This window comes from Ambystoma mexicanum, chromosome 7p (assembly GCF_040938575.1).
Source record: "Ambystoma mexicanum isolate Mex_15411 chromosome 7p, UKY_AmexF1_1, whole genome shotgun sequence".
Classification (NCBI taxonomy): domain Eukaryota; kingdom Metazoa; phylum Chordata; class Amphibia; order Caudata; family Ambystomatidae; genus Ambystoma; species Ambystoma mexicanum.
In genome coordinates, this window is record NC_090939.1 from 607,154,546 (window position 1) to 607,170,199 (window position 15,654).

The window sequence follows — 15,654 nt, forward strand, 5'->3', positions numbered from 1 at the left end:
CAGAATGCAGTACAGCGACTGACGGATACGCCGTGCTGCGAAGCCAAGCCAGAAGAAGTTTGCTGCTTCCTTATCACAGGCAGCTGGAGCTGCCAAAAGCAGAAGGAGGTAAAGCGGGAACAAAGCAGCTCACGTGACGCACTGTCAGTCTGCAAGCCAAAAGCGAAGACGACAGGGAAACGTGACGAACGCCAAAGCCCGCACTAAAAGCCAGTTAGCCCAGGGAGAGTGCATGGGTTACTGGGGCTTTTCAGTGTGAATACCCCGTACCACACACAACACGAGAGAGCCCAAATGAAGGAAGTGAAAATAATTGATGCATATACGATCATTGTTGAAAGCCCAAGTAAAGGCGTTAGAATTTATACAGATATGAACATTGTTGAGAGTCCAGGTAAAGGCAGAGGCAGTGGAATTGATACACACATTGTTAAGAAAGGGTCGCTGGCCCAGTATGAGAAGCATTGTTTCATGAATACAAGAGAGTGAAAAGAAGAACGGAAAAGCCCTGGCAGGATAATGAACCGGGCAAACAGTGAATCTGGGATTCATACCCAAGTACGAAAATTGTGACACCCTGGCAGTAGAGTAAACCAGGGGGGAGAAGAGAAGTCAAAAAGACACAAGGAGTTAAAACACCCATACCTGAAAGTGTGGAACAGTAATCAAAGAGCAGTTCCATACCCCGTTTTAAGAATAAGTTACAATACCATGGAAGGAGAGTATACCAGGGGTAGGAGAAGGATTGAGAAAGCTCAGTATCAAAACCACTCTGAAAGTATGACGCAATAAAAATTGAAACAGGAAAGGAAGAACTCTACCCCTTTGTGTGATAAAGGAAACAAGAGAAGTAACAAAACCGCAAAACCCTGGCAGGAGAGTAAGTAAGTAATTGAGAACAATCAGGGCTAAAACACCCTACCTGAAATGGTGGAATAGTGACAAAGGCAGAACCGTACCCCTTCATAGACGAAACAGATCCATAAAGAGAGTGTACTTAAATATCTCAAAGAACTGTGACATTGAAAGGAACCTAGAGGAGAAGAAAGAACCCCTCCCTTTACTTTTGTGTGGCAAAAAAAAGTTTAATACGTGAAAGCTAAAGGAACAAAGGGAAAGAGGCATTTTCTTTTAAATTGTTAGAGACTAAAAAACATATAAGAGGAGGGACTCAAGGGTGGAGTCGTCCCCCTTTAAACTGTGAGATAAAACGTTGGATAAAAGGGAGAATTCAGGGAGAGTGTCACCACCCTGTGAAATGTTGGAACATTAGTACCGAGCAGATTGTGGGAAACTGGAAGAAACATATGGGAAGCAAAAACCCCTTTCTCATGGTGGAACTTTATTCCTTTTCTATTCTGCACCTTAGACCTTTATCTTTGGAACTTTGAAAGAAAGTTACATGTCTATACCTTACAAAAATCCCCATTTTCACCTAATATTTATTTTAATGTGTAAGGGTCAGTTTAGGGTTTTGGACACAGGGCGGAGGATGCTTAATTTGTTAACATCCTGATACAGACGCCCATTCGTTTTTTTGAAGCAGGGAAACCCTCCGACCTAGGGACAGGTAGGATTTCCTCAACAACAAAAGTACTATTTCAAACCCGAAACATATCACTGTGTCCGAGTCTTACTCTTGATCCCTTACAATGCACACAGCACAAACCTTTTTACTTGTCAAGAGTCGGATATCATAGTGGTGAGTGAACATTTTGCATGGGATTGTCCCACCGATCTTTTGGATGCGATTCGCTCTCTTTATTCTGAAACATCAGTTCAAATAAGACTCAATGCCGCTGGCACCCTCTCTGAAAGAAATCATGACCCATCGAGGCCTACAGCAGAGATGTGCCCTAGCTTTGATGTTATTTAACTTATACATCTCTGACCTAGGTGAATGGCAGGATACAGTAATGGCCTTTGCACCTAGCATTAATGGCACTACCATTCCCTGGGTCTTATATGCAGATAATTTAGTCTTTATGGACTGTACACAACTTGGCATTCAAAAGGGGAATCACCAAATTTCACGACTTTTTAAATACTAATGATTTAAAAGCCAACGTCTAATAGTCAAAAATCCTGAGCATGACATCCGCTCATAAGAGATCAAAAAAAGAACCCTCCTTGTGGGTGCAGCACAAGCGAATCAAAGTTGTATCGTCCATGGTGTACTTGGGAGTGGCCACAAACGAAATCTTGATAACAGAGCACACTACAGCTCCCTACTTACTAAAACCAAACAGCTCACGGATCAAGGAATGAAAATTGCCAGAAAATATGGAAAATTTTCTTTCTCCCCGCTTCTGTCATTCTACTGACAAAAGGTCACTGCGATTCTCACATATGGCTCTGAAGGGATAGTAAATATGTCATGGAAAGTCTGGGTGCTATTAGAGGGTTTTTTCTGGAGGAAAATACTGACGCTTCCCAACTCACTAGCAATTGCTACCATTAAGCATGAACTGAGATTACAGTCTCTAGCATCAATAGCCTACTGGAAGTCAATGGCTTTCTACAGGAAATATAGAATAGCGGAAAAAGGATCTCAATATTCAATTCAATTGACACTTCAAAAGATGAACCTCTATTAAAATGGTGAGCAAAAATGGAGATAATTCTACTGGATTGTGATCTGGATAAAGATGAACTGATTCTAAATCCAATGAAAATTAAAAAAAAGACTTCAAGAACAAGATTGGGTGGAACCTGTTAGACTGAGAAACTTGGATACTCTACGACCATGTCTGGAAATGGAACGAAAAAGGCTTAAACGACCCTCCACGTTATCTGATATTTCCTTCACCCAACTATAGGAATTTATTACTAAGAGCGCGATTGAAGATTCTAATGACTCAAGAGGTGGAGTTAAGTAGAAAATTGATAACGGTAGCCTTATCATACTGTAGATTTTGTAAATCCCCTGGGGCTACCGAAACACTTTTCCATCTAGTGACTGCTTGTCCTGCTCTTACCAACTTGCGAGACAATTATTTGCAGTCCCACATGAATTATTCAACAAAAACTCTCAATTTAATGTGGTGGGAATGGATGCTCATGGGGGAGTCTTTCAAGCTAAATCATGCGGTATTTGCGATTCATCGAAGCAATACTGCCAATGTTTAAAAAAGATGATTGATTGCTTAATGGGTTAAGAAATTTTACATTTGACAAATTTGACAGAAGTAAACAAATAGTAAATAAAGCTGACACCCATTTAGAGATTGAAAGGTCAAGTTTTAATTAGCAAGGTCGCAATTGGCATATTTAAGAAAATGATCTTGTGATTTTAATGAATGAATTGTCAAGTTCTATGAACCATGAACAACATAGCCAAGGTCTCAAGCTCATTTAACTTTGCATAAATGGAATGCCCTTAAGGGATTCGTGTTAACTTATGAGTTGAGAAGATAATTGATGTCTTTTAATGTAAATGGTTAAAATGTCTTACTTTGTAGGCCGAACCAATAAAGGTTTAAATAAAAAAATATATATATTTGTTCTATTCCAGGATTAGCGTCAGAAGCCCGGCTTTACTCATTACCTACAAATGGCTGCGGACAGTGATAATCTTGAAATAATAAACTACTCCAGGGAAAGGCTATATTATTAAACAAAAATAAAGATGCAGACATAATGTATACAATTCGTACAGCCTGAATTACACTGTTATGTCTTTACTCTGCGTGCAATGATTTCTCTAGCATGTTCCTAGCAGCATTTCATAGTCAAGTCGCTTCCTGAGAAGTATTAATTTAATTGTTAGTGCTATATACAATGCATATGGAGTTCGATTGTACACAGGTGATGATATTGTGATACAACATATACATGCTGATAATTGATGTTATAGACATGCTTGTCATCGTCTAGTATATAAGAGACATTTGGAGATAGCAGAGCAGTTATTTAGGTTGGTCTGGTCTACACCACATTTCTTTAGACGAGATCTACAGTAGGCTTCCATCAATTCTGGGAGTAACAATCCGGAGTAGAAGCAGGCATTAATGATTGATCAAGCTGTTTTAGCGATTAGTGGGTGTTCAAGCAACATTTTCAAGAATGCGGGTGCGTATGCATCCACAGGGAAGCCTGCCTTGGAGCTTCATGCTAATAGCGAGTGGACACCCTCGTGGTATAAGGGCAGAAAGTGTCCTTTGGTGGGGGAACGGGGAAGACCCAGCAGCGCAGGGTCACTTTAATCTATGCTTCTAGCGTGATTTGCTCAGAATAGAAATGGTCAGCTAGAGAATCACAGAGCTCTTGTGAAAAGGAAAATTGGTTGAGTAGAAGAATGGTTTTCCGAATCCTTTTTTTTTTTTTTTTTTTTTTAGAAGTGTCCCTCTTTGGTTCTGTAATGCCTACAATCCAATCAGTCTAAACAGAAACGTGCTTAGGTTTTTCTGATTTACGTTTGACATCATCTTCTACGTTTCATGAAAGCTGCTTTATCTCCATTTACGACTACAAGCTCTGCTTATTGGTTCGAGTTTCTTAAATCGTTCCTAAAACAATCTGGGGTGATTTCAGATTTTCTTGGCTTTCCTGCATAGAGGAAGCTTAACAAAGGGAGCTAGTGAGCCATTGATCAGAGTCTTTAGTTCCCGAAAGAGATTTGAAAGAATAGATGATTTTCGAGTGGCTACAGAACTCAGAGAAGACTTGCAATATGCTTTTAAAACAAGGTTTGTAATGCTTGATTTCTACCAACGCATCAGTGCCATCAGTCACCTCCCCAAACCAGTTTTATCATTTCCCATTCCTCATTTATTTCCTCTTTTTGAACATCATCATTTTAGGCTTTCTTGTTTTCTTTGCTTTCACGGTTTGATTTTTCTTCAATGTTAGTTTGTTGTTTGCATGTTGGCGCTTTTCATCCACTTCCCTTGACACGTCTTTCAATAAAAATTATATTGTTTTTTCATTTCTTCCCTCCCCTTTTATGTCCCTTTTTCCTATCTGGGTTCTTCTTTAATTGCCATCACCTTATTATTTTTTTTCATTGCTGCACTGACTTTCTCATTTTAGATCTGGCTAAAAAGATCTTTAGCTCACTGCTATAACTTTTGGAGGTATATTTCAGAAAGACTCTGCTGTCAATCAGCTACTCTGTGATGCAGTGAGTACCTCCAATTGACACTACTTCTTACAATTGAATAACATCTCCTCCCCATCCTTTGGAGCGTTTACATTGCAGTGTTTTCCCCACCTTACCATTAGGGAAGCAAGCCATGCATACACACAAGATAATATGTATGCCGACTCATCCTCCGGCCTGAAAAACACTCCCCATATTCTGTTGAAAGTGTTGAAGTTATTTCTGCCCGCTTGGAATCTATAAGAAAAGGCAGTGTAGATATAGGTAGTATTTTCCAAGTCCTATTGCCTAAAGACTAACAATAATCATGCTGGTCATGCTATGCAGAAATTGACTTCTTCAAATGAATGAAAAGTGAAAATTAAACTCTGCAATTTCATGGTGTATTTTCCGCCCCATAGATATCCATCTGTGATAATCTTTTTTTTAAAACTTTCTTTCTGAAGCAATTGGTACAGAGCGTTAAATAAGTCAATTGCAATTGACATACATAGACAATGCATTGGAAGAGACAACAAGGATCAACGTGGACAAAAGTATACATGAATGAGGGTGGGACCTCAATAGAGACGGTGAAGGCAGCTTTGCGGGGAAGCAATTGTAAGCCTTGCTCAGTCTGATGGAGGATCGTCACGTGTGCACCCCAAATAAGACCTGAAGGGTTGCCATATGTCTTTCGGGCAGCATCCCGCTTGTTGCATAGTAGCCCATTGCTCCTCAGTGTCACTGGCCCAATCAACAGCCTTCAGCCATTGGTCAGTTGATGGTACAGGGGCCTCAACCAGTGCAATAACAAACATTGCATCGCAAGTAACAAGCATACATTCACCAGTTTTCGCCCTCTCCCCTCCCAATCATCAAAGACATGAACTAGGCATTACATGGGAGTGGCATCTAATCTGACATCTGTCATATCAGTGAGCATAGTACAAACATCTTTCCAGTAATCATCTAAATTAGAGCAGCTCCACACCATATGGAAGCACCCAGCATCATCGGTCCGCACGTGGGGCAACAGCCTGCAGTTGTTTGGGAAAAGAGTTTCAGTCTCACCAGAGCATAGTGGTATCTATGTAGGACTTTGAGTTGTATCAGACGGAATCGGGATTTACAGGAGGCGTCTCAGCCAGTCTTCATCGGTAATATTGAGGTTCATATCTATCGCACATTTGGACCGGAGCTTAGCTAGGAGCGTCAATACATGGCTCTGTATTAAACTGTACAGACAGGAAACCATACCCCGTGAACCACGAGTCTCCATAATGTACCCAACTAAGTAGTCGCTCTCAGGCTCCACTGGGAAAGCCTCCCACTGCTTCCTAATGCCCTGCGTATGCCCATATAATGAAGCCAGATTGAGTACTTATGTTGCATGAGTGCAGGGATATCATCAGCAGAAATAAAGTTTCCATCCCGAAACATGTTACCCAACATACCAATTACATTTTAAGTCCAATGCCGCTCAGCAGCCACATCTACCTTGGGAAAGGCAGTGACGCAGTTCCATAGTGGGAAATTAGCATGATAGGACTGAGTGACTCCGAGTAGCTTCCACATTCTCTGCGCCAGGGACGTGATGCTCACAGGGTCGAAAGGGCAATGATCTGCTGATGCAGGGGGCACCACTAGAGACCTAATGTCTCGCTCACAAGCTGAGCGTTTTTCAAGCTTGACATGCAGCATTGCCTCATTCCCCGCAAACCAAAAAGCTGCATATTGCACACTGCCAGCCAATACATCTTAAAGTCAAGGGCGGCAGACCCCCACTGCGCATACGGCCTGGTCAAAGTATCCCATTTGAGGTACACTGCGCTTGAATGCCACACAAAGGCATTGATGATAGCTACCAATTCTCGGAAAAATGTCATACCACGCCATTGAGGTGTATTTTGAAAAAAAAATTCAATCTTTGAGAGGATCGTCATTTTGAGTAATGCAATTTTATCCACAGCGGCAGCCGTGCCCAAGTCGCAAGTTTAAGCATGTGGTATTTACTGTAATTACAGTCATAAAGGGTAATGTGATGGCTAGCTATCATGATCCCCAAGCATCGTAGTGCCGCCAGATCCCACACAAACCCAACCAGTTCCCAGGATGCAGTAATGGCGTCAGTAAGAGGGAAAAGTTCTGACTTATTGCAATTCACTTGGAGACTACACAGCTCCCCAAAGGCGACAGCATCTCACATGATAGGGTGTAAATGGGCTTGTGGATTCCTTACATAAACTATTGTGTCATCTGCGTATAGGGATATAATCTCAGGCTCTCCAGCTATCCAGATGCCCCTATGTCTGGCTTATACCTGATGAGGTCTGTCAAGGGCTCAATGGCTATGGCAAATAAAAGGGGCGACAGGGGTCACCATTGGCGCATGCTCTGGCTAGATGGAGTGGAGCCAATAGCATCCCGTTAGTACTAACCCTAGCTACCAGAAGTGTAGAGTAACCGCACAAAGGAAACAAAGCCGGGGCCAAACCTGCATTTCTCCAGTACAGCATACATAAAGCGCCATGAGATCGAAAAGCCTTCTGTATATTTAATGTGGCCGCCACAGCCTGAGCCCTCGGATCAAATTGGGCCAGAATAATGAAGAGTGGGCGCAGAATGGGCGCAGTAGAGCGCCCAGTGTAAAGCCCGACTGGTCACGATGTATATTAAGGGGCATATAAGGTGACAGGTGAGAAGCTAACATTTTTGCGAAGATCTTGACATCCAAATTTATCAGAGAAGGGGGGTGGTAAGAACCGCAGAGTGCCGCCGTTTTTTCGGGATTCAATAGCACTGTAATCGCTGCTTCTCTCACGGTGGTTGGGAGCGTGCGGGACCAGAGGGCCTCCACCCACACACCATGGAGATAAGGTACCAGGGTACACTTGAAGTGTTTATAACATTTGGCGGTAAGACCATCACGACCCGGGGCCCTCCCAGAAGGAAGGGCTTTAACAGCCTGTGCAATTCCCTCTAGGGAAATTGAGAGATTTAACTGAGCACTAAACTCAACCAACAAGTGTGTAAGTGGGAGCCCCTCTAGAAATCTATGAATGTCAGCATTAGAACATGTGCCTTTGTTCACATACAGTTCCGAGCAGAATGCTTTGAACACCTTGTAACCCCTGACAATGTATGAACTTAAGTGGCCAGAGTTGTTCCTAATAAACGGGATGCAGCACCCCTCACTCACCTTGCGAACCATGCCAGCAAGCAACCTACCCAGCTGCTCACCCTCCCCATATTTCCTTGCCAGCAATGGCACACTCAAAAACGTGTATTCTCTCGATGCATCTTCCCAGAAATTGTCTAGAGCCTCCTTAACCTGTGAGAGAGAAGCGGAAGGAAGCAGACCGACTCTGGTTGTTCCAAAAAGGAAAGATTTTCCTCACTATCCCTAATATCACGTCAGATGGTTCTGAGGACCCCGAACACAGGATACCCACCGAGGACACCAACCCCACATTTGTCTCAAAATAGAGTTGTAGATGTTCAGCGAGGTTGGTCTCGAAGACAACATCCATCTGCGCCTGATACTTAAATCTCCAGCCAGTACGGGCCTTAGGGAGCTCATCAAGTTGAAGGGAGATCAGAACAGGGGAATGATCAGAGTATGTTCTAGGCAGTATACTCCTCTTGATAACCCCACGAAGAAGTGCATCAGAGACAGGCCAGACGTCTATGCAGGAAAATGAGTCATGTGCCGAGGAATAATATCAATAAGTGCTATCCCCAGGGTTGAGAACCCTGCATACATCCACCAAGCATAAATCAGCCATTCTGTCTCCGATCACCTGTGTGGACTTAGTCAGCACCCTGCAGGTCCTGCCAGACCGGTCAAGATTCACTCGGCTCCACAGCATCACCTGAGGGTGTAATGTTACATGAGGCAGCCAACATCTTTAGGGTAGATTTGGCAAAAACATTGATAGAGCTCTGCATACGTCCAGCTCCCTTGGTAATTTCCACCTCTAATTTGTTCTAGTAAGTCTTGGAGCCAAGGGTGTAGTCACACGCCTCTAGCAATCCCAGGGGACAGCAAACAGCAAACAGCAAAGTCAGAGACCAACAAATCAATCGCTAGTGATCGGCCGGGGGAGGAAAAGACCTGATGGGTCTGCAAATGGGTGCCACGCTCAGGTGGGAAAGGCAGCAGTACAAGATAAGCTCTTGAGGCAGGGGACAATATTGCCACTCTCCTGCAGTAGCCACTGGGCAATTTGAGTCAAGACACAGGCAACACTCACCAAAGGATATCTCATGCACTAATAAGGGTGCTCCATGACACTACGAAGCTCCACCGCCCAAATTCCGGGTGCCAGGGTTCAGTACAGTTGGGGCCAGAAACACAGGAGATCCACCATGCCCCTGTACAGAAAAGAAAAGGGAGAAACAATCCAAGGCGGCCCTGCAGGCCAGTAGACACTAGATAAATACTCCTCAAGCAAATCCATCCAGGAAAGAATCTGGTCTATTGGGAGGAAGTGGACTCCAGTACTCAAGTCCAGCTGACTCTTCACAAGGCTTCCCATGCATGCATAGTGTCCCGGCAGTCCTTGCAGCCAGTGAGGCAGACTGTTGGCAGAAGGGATAAATGCTGTCCAGCTCTACCAGTGTACCTTGCAAATATTGAGGCAGGGGACCTCCACAGTGCTGTGGCAGTGTGCAAAGGGAAGCAGGTCCTCAGCTATTAATATTGCAATGCCTGCCGTGCGCTGACTCACCAGTGCACAGATAAGACGTTCCCCTGTTCGATCAGCTCTCCCCACTGTGGTGTAGCGAAGCTCCCGCCCGTATAGTACAGCATAGGCGTAGGGAGAGTAATGAGCCCCCCGACCGCTTTCATAGTGTAAAGGCAAGTCACGGGGGTCTGCAATCCCTGCGCCTGCTCAGCTGGGTACAACAAGGACCAGGGGGGACCTCCTTATGTTGACCGATGAACGGCAGCCGCCACCTTTGCCGCAATCCCCACGCCAACACTCAGGGAGCCCAGAGCAGGCCAGGAGGATAAATCACTACGTTTGCAAGTAGCAAGCTGTTCCACGTCCTTTCTGGTATTAGGATCTTGACGTGGTCTCACTCATAGGGGTAGACAGGAGTGCCGAAATAGCTGCGAAGAGCGCTGGGTCGTTAGAGCTCTGAAGCTACATGTCCATCTTGATTCGCACACAACAGCGCCCCACTCTGGGATAATTTGTTAACCATCCACACACTTTGTAGGGAACGCTAGCTGTAACATGCCCGTCCTCTTGTGCGTACCCGCCTTGTGTCCTGACCAGATACAAACATTGGGTACTAACTGCAGCCTGAACCGAATTGCAGCCGTTTGAGTACGTAAACATTTCCACTCTGCTCTGTTATACATGTTAAGGTTTCCGTGCGCACCATAATAAGCGCCAGGACTGGAAACCAGTGGAAGCTAGTGAGATAAAGGTTATTTGTGGGGGGCCTAGTCACGGTACACCTTTCTGGATGAGGGCCTGAATATTATAAACTGGAACAGTGACATCATAAATACTATAGCCCTAGATTTACATTGTCAAGGCCGGTCTTAGTCTCCTTTTAGGAGCTTTCCTCTTCTTTTACCAAGAAGCGGGGTTCGTATGATGGGGAGAGGGCACTGAACTAGAACACCTCGGGTCAAGCAGTCTTAAGATCTCTTTTCCCACAACAATGGCTGATGCCTGTGGATGGTGCGTCATCCTTTCTGGGCCGCTGAAAGAGAAGCGTGGTGTAATTACACTAACTGATTTACTTGCTAGCTTTCAGCAAACATTCTGAGCAAATATTGACAACGTAATGTTTGTTAAAGTACCCGTTATTGCTTCCACACACAAAGAACTAAAAGCGCTTCCCCGGGGACGCCCCACGGCTGTCTCTACAGGAAGGAAGAACAGGACAATGAAGTGTGCATACATTAACTACCGTTTCCCTCAAAATGATTGAGAACACACGCAGACCATGGAATAAATGCAGTAAGTGCATTGTTTCTAAGATGCTCTGCATGAAGCACTAACTCAAATGAGCAGTCACATTCCAGAACTCTGGGCTGATTACCCAGCACCATAGGAGCAGGGTTCGGAATGGAGGGGAGGTGGGAGCTATTAAGCTCCTCCTTGTTGCCTAGAAGAGCCTGGTCAGCTGGACACCAACAGCCACCAGGAGCTAGTTTTGGCTCCCCAAGCCAACTGATGCAAAACAAACACAACTGTGTGAATTTAACTCCTTGCATTTGGGGCAATTAATAAACATTAGGACACATCCATACAACATTTAATGCATAAGGCGTCATGTATAATGGACCACATTACATGTGTACGTTTTATGCAAATGTTAGGTTTGCAGAATGGTGTGTACTAGCTCCTCGTTCCCCAGCAGTACCTCCTGTTCACTAGTTAATGCTGAAGACCCAGAAAGTGCTTTTAGCTCCTGCTTAACCAATCTTAATTTCGAGCACTGAAGGGGTGCCCGGAAACTACTTGAGTGTGCAGTCCTGAGTGTGCCATGCGATCTCATTTATAGAAGTCTTCATTTTATAAAGCGTAATGTAGGAGGTCAGGTAAGGAGACCAGGAGTATCAGGTACAAAAGAGAAGTCTTTATTCTTGCAGTTGCACATTGCACACATAGCACAGGCCTCAACAGTTAAGTAGAAGCACAGGACATAAGGTACATCCTCTCAATCAGCCAGCCTCACCAACATTCATACATACAACACTCGGCAGCTCACTCTCACAGTCTTCCACACTCAGAACTCTCATTACATCATTCATGCTGGAGGAACGACAGTGCAAACACAAAGCACATCACAGCGGTGCAAACACCACTCATTAGTAACACTACAATGCAAAAGATAAATTAAGCAGCTCAAAGTTTGGGATAGCGAAAGGAGAGAGACTGGTACCTCCCTCGAAATTCAGGTAAGACAAACTAGCACATAGTGGATATATGGGTAAGAGCTTGACCAAAAGAAGGCCGAGGACAAATATTTGGTGGCCAAGGGTGGATATTATGATGGAGGAAGAAATGGAGGCATGCAATGAGTGATACATCATTGAAAACACAAACTCAGTAAGCGGTTAAAGTTGAAATAGCTGATCAGGTGTGGCAGAGATTTGCGACTGATTTTATGGGTCCTATGGGAATGTTGGGTCAGGAGAGTAGAGTTGCTATCGTACTGGTGGATTATGCATCCAGATGGTTTGAGGTGGAGTTTGTTGACAATATAGTGATTGATTTCTCTAGAAGATATTTGTGGGGGAAGGTTATCCAAAAATGATTGTGAATGACAATGGAGCGCAGTTGGTGTTGCATGAAATGCAAAGAACTATACCATCAAAGGGCTAATGTATTGGTATAGCGAATAAATAGAATAGTTAAGGAGTTTATACAATTGGCGTTCGCAAAAGGTATAGATTGGAAGGCGAAAGTGCATGATATGGTGTTTCTATATATAGGATAGACCATGTGTGCCAACAGGAGTAGCATGATTCGAGAAAATGAGAGGGCGACAAATGCAAACGAAGGTGTGTCCACATTGGATGAGGGTGGGTGGAAAATGAACAACAAAAAAAAGAGGCAAGACCACTGGTTGGAATGAGAGTTATGGAGACCATGATAGTAGGAGATGTGGGGGAAAGCCAGTGTGTGTTGGAGACATACTGAGAGTAAAAAAAAGTTCAGAGTTCCAAAGGGTTTTTTCTCGGTATTACAATCCCATTGAAGTAAGGGAGGAGACATATCGTGACGACAGATGGCAGAAAATGAAGTAAAGATCGTTTCACCGTAATGAGAAACAAGGAAGCTGCGAGGATGGCTTCTGAAGCTGCAACCAACCATATAGAAGGATATTTGGGTGTGAAGGGAGTGAGCAAAAATTGATAAATTAACATGCGGAGGAACCTATCCTAGTGAAAAGCTGACAGGCAGAGGAGGGTGGCAAGAAAGTAAATGCAGCACAGGGTGACTGAAAATGCATAAGGGAAGTAAAAATGGATGGAGTGGTCGTACGAGGAAAAGACCTGTTAAGTTCAATGAATAAGTTTTGCATTAAAAGAAGTATATAGGAATTGTATCATACATCAAAGTCAAATTATGGCACATTGTTGTTTAATATTTTGATGTTGCAGTATACGAAGAGAAGCATATAGTGTAGGGCCCTCATTACAACCCCGGCACTAAACCATGGCGCTATTAGCACCATGGTTGGTGCCAGTGTTGTAACGAGTTAGCCATGGTGAAATGGGGAAATACCACCCCATTCCAAGGTTGGCGGGGCGGTATTTCCCCATTTCACCATGGCCCTTCCCCATTCCCATTTTCGCCCCATAGGGCTCAATGGGACTGGGGAAGGCGCCAAGTACGGTACCGCAAATTGCGGTACCGTAATTAGCACCGAGGTCCCTTTGCGGCACCCTACTTTAATGGCTGGTAAAACCAGCCGTTAAGGTCGGGTCCCGCAAAGGGACCTCGTAATCAGGCGTTAAGGGTTTAACGGCGCCAACACCTTTTACGGCGCCGTTAAACCCTTAACGCCAGGGTCGTAATGACCCCCTAGGTGTGTGTAGAGTGCATGATAACATTCTCTGTGTTCTATTAGAATGTCATGATATGCAACTCTTACGAGACTGTTAGAGACTTCACTGGTGTTGCAGCTGGGGTTACCTTATATATACAAATAAACCTACATTTACTCAAGATATAGGCTCTTTGTTTACAACAAAGTGCTTATTTGGGCAGGTCTTAATACCAACCAAAAAAAGCTGGGTGAAGATAGAGATGTATTTGCTGGCAAGATTCTCATTTTTATGTGTCGCAAGGCTGGTGGCCTAACATTCCTCTGCTAGCCATTTTTGAATGATAAAATATACAACAGATGATAATGTTCCTATGTATTCTGCTACCTAAGAGCCTTCTGGCCAGCAAATAATACGGCTCCTGTGACAAATCTGGAGACTTTGTCCCTTCTTCCCTATAGTCAGCCACCTCCTTTGAGGCTAGGGAGGTGTGCCTGCTAAGCAAAACCCACCCTAGGGGTTTTGGAAAGCGGGACCTCACTGGAATCGACTCCCCTTCAGGGGACAAAGACTCCCCTTCTTATGCGGAATTCCCTATACGCCAGATATCGGTGTCATTCTGAGTCAGGCGGTCCCGTAAAAAAGTGCTGGCATTTGTGGTTACCAGCACTTTACCCGACTGCCCAACTACGGGTTTGCCAGTGGGGCCCTGGGTTACCTCCAGTTAAAAGCTGGAGGTTAGCCAAGATCTACCGGCAATAAAAGCCGTCATTACCGCCACCAATGACGGCAAATCCCCTCATGGAGCCCTATGGGACTCCATGAATGGGGATGAACACTGTCCCGCCGGCACTCGTAATGGGCCGGTTAAGTACCAAAGGCTGGAATTCTGCCGGCTCTACCCTGAGGATACTGGCAGGGTGAGAATGAGGCCCATTATCTGCTAGGGAGTCAGTAAGACTGATAATACATCTATGTGTGTGACTCAAGATAATACGGACAAGACCTTGCTGTGCTTCGTTCAAGGTCATGATAACCTTTACACCTATTCGACAACCGGTGGTGAATGTTAAGCCCTCCCACATTCCAGCAGCGAGAATAAAGGGCTAACAACCATTTAGTGGAGGAGGACAATCCACATGAAGAGGCGAGGCTCTGATGCGAGTATGTCAGAAAGGGGTTGAGTCACGCTAGATAGAGCAGTCGGCTGTGGCAAAGGGAGCAGTGAACGCAGAAGAGAGAGAGGCGAATGCTGAAGGGAGAAGCCACCGTCCGAATACGGAGGCATACTGGGGCTGAGAAGCTAAGACCAACCAAAGCGAAGCTTACCTGGAGGGGGGACCACACCTAGGATGTGGTGGGCCCAGTGCCGGTGGACAAACACCAAAACCAGGGACCAAGGGAGGAGTAAATCCTCTGCTGCTAAGAAGAGAGAAGAAGGGCAAGAGAATGTCACAATGAGCAGAGTCCGAAGATCACACTTATCCAGTACGGAGGACCGGCAGGCGAGGAGGGGCACTGCCGCTACCAAAGAGATATACCCTCACTGGAGTGGCCCTGCAATGCGGAAGGTTCACAGGTTACCCAGGTCGAGGGGAACAGAGAGAGCTAACTGAAGTACACGGTCGCAGAGGCCCAGAGAGAAAGACTCAACGAGAGACATGGAGGGGTTACGAGAGTCTGAGAAACTCAAGGAGAATAAACCTCCAGAAGGGTAACAAAAACACAAGGGCTGAGAGAACCACAAGTAGAAAAAGGGGGTTACAGATACCCAAGAGTGCTAAGTGTCGTAGTGGTACAAAGAAACCCAGGTGAGCCAGGGAGGTCCAATAAAGAAGACAAAGAACAGACACAGGGGGCGGAGTCACCCAGACCCTGAATCTAGAGGGGAGAGAGAAACCCAAGTGGCAGGGAGGGATCAGTGAAATATGCCTCCATCTAAGGAACTTTGGGGATTTGTTTTTTCTGGAACGTAAGACTTTATTTTGTTATTGAACTTTGAAAACCTGAGGAACTGTGAAACAAGAAGAACTGTGCAATTGAAGAAACT

At 44.7% G+C, this 15,654-nt stretch overlaps 1 protein-coding gene across 1 annotated transcript in view; it reads right to left on the reverse strand.

Annotated features, from left to right (window-relative positions):
* Nucleotides 1-15,654, reverse strand: part of SLC9A7 (solute carrier family 9 member A7) — an 889,600-nt gene that overhangs the window by 778,563 nt on the left and 95,383 nt on the right. The window lies entirely within an intron of this gene.